This window comes from Typopeltis vanoorti, chromosome 14 (genome assembly GCF_054136105.1).
Source record: "Typopeltis vanoorti isolate ZY-2024b chromosome 14, IOZ_Tvanoo_1.0, whole genome shotgun sequence".
NCBI classification, from domain to species: domain Eukaryota; kingdom Metazoa; phylum Arthropoda; class Arachnida; order Uropygi; family Thelyphonidae; genus Typopeltis; species Typopeltis vanoorti.
The window spans coordinates 11,816,278-11,817,778 of record NC_143562.1 but is presented as its reverse complement, the minus strand read 5'-3'; the positions used below and the strand labels follow the sequence as shown (position 1 = coordinate 11,817,778).

General features: G+C 32.6%; 1 non-coding gene across 1 annotated transcript; it reads right to left on the bottom strand.

Moving 5' to 3' along the window:
* Window positions 1-619: 619 nt before the first annotated feature.
* On the bottom strand, window positions 620-691 carry TRNAH-GUG (transfer RNA histidin (anticodon GUG)). Its single transcript has one exon. It is a non-coding gene; the product is annotated as a tRNA-His (tRNA).
* Between the last annotated feature and the right edge of the window lie 810 nt (window positions 692-1,501).

Below are 1,501 nucleotides of genomic sequence, written 5' to 3'. Positions count from 1 at the left end.
GGGAGTAATGGCATGTTAAACGAGCCATCGAGCTACAGTTTTACGTTTTTATTTATTTATTATTTTTTTTAAGGCCAACTTTTTTAATAATATTATTTAAAAGTGAGTATGGGGTTCAAAGAAATGGTAGACGTTTCATCGGAAAGACATAAACATGTAAAAATGTGCTTGGGACGGCTACTTTAATGAAATGATAATTTTTAGGGAAAAAATCGTCTTGTCAAGAACAACAAAAAAGTTGTTTTTATAAAAAACATAATATTTTAAATGTTATTAATGCAAAATATTTTAAAATTATTGTTAGGAATATGACCAATTTAAATTATTTTCAAACAAAAGTTTAGACACCAAAATTAAACTAAAGAAACCTAAAACAAAAGATATATAAGAAGAGCGTAAATGCTCGCTAAAGCATCCACCACACGTATATTCTCTTTTCCCAATATGCTGAACTCATCATGCTATATCGTTATCCGTGGATATATTTAGACTTGGAAGAAAAATAAAAGATTTGATAAAAGAGTTCAATCACCAGACTGAAAGCAGTCTGCGAATCTATCTTTGAAATGCTTTTATTAATTATAAAAATTGTATAAAGAAGTAAGTAGGTACAAAAAATTGCCGTGACCAGGATTCGAACCTGGGTTATTGCGGCCACAACGCAATGTCCTAACCACTAGACGATCACGGCTGCTCTGCTATAAGGCTCTTAAGAACAGTACATGTACTTACGTCAGATTGTGGTAATGAAAGAGAAAGAATGAACTAGTTTTTATAGAGTAATTCCAGTTTTTTATCTTTAGTGAGAGAAGCAGGCGCAGGTTTCTGCTTACAAACACACACACACACACAAATATATCTTTACTTCCAATAACTCCAATCACTTCCCACTTCCAACACTTAGGCAACTCGATCAAAATTAACCTTTTTCTGTTATTTATTTATTTGCTGTTGAACCCCAAAGATACGAATTATTTAAAAAAATGAATCGTAACAATATAAACACTTGCACGTGATTTTTAACAAAGAATTGATGTTTATATTCATTTTAACCTAAAGCAAAATAAACGCAATAAAAAAAAAAGTTCAAGCAGACGTCGTATTTCATACGCGTACATTCTGTTGCTAAGAGGGTACAAAGGGTTGCGCGTGTGACACAGTAATTGGAGCTGAGGGCACGAATTTGATTTAAAGGCTTGTGAGCTAAACAACAAACACCCTTTGGTTTCCTGAATGACACCAAGACGTGTTAAAAGTATTTTTTAACTCTGAATTAGAAAAACACGCACACCTAAAATGCCAGAACAGACGCGAAGAACTCGTTTTTTTGTTTTTTTTTCTCTCTCGCTGGTAAACTTTGGAAGCCCGAGTTTCGATTTTGTTGTACAATGAGAGTTTTTTTTTTTTTTTTTACTTTCGAAATGAAGGAGCGTTTTCTGTTCTCATGTTGATATGAAAGGGATTTTTATACTCATACTTAGAATTCTATCTTCTTCAAGGC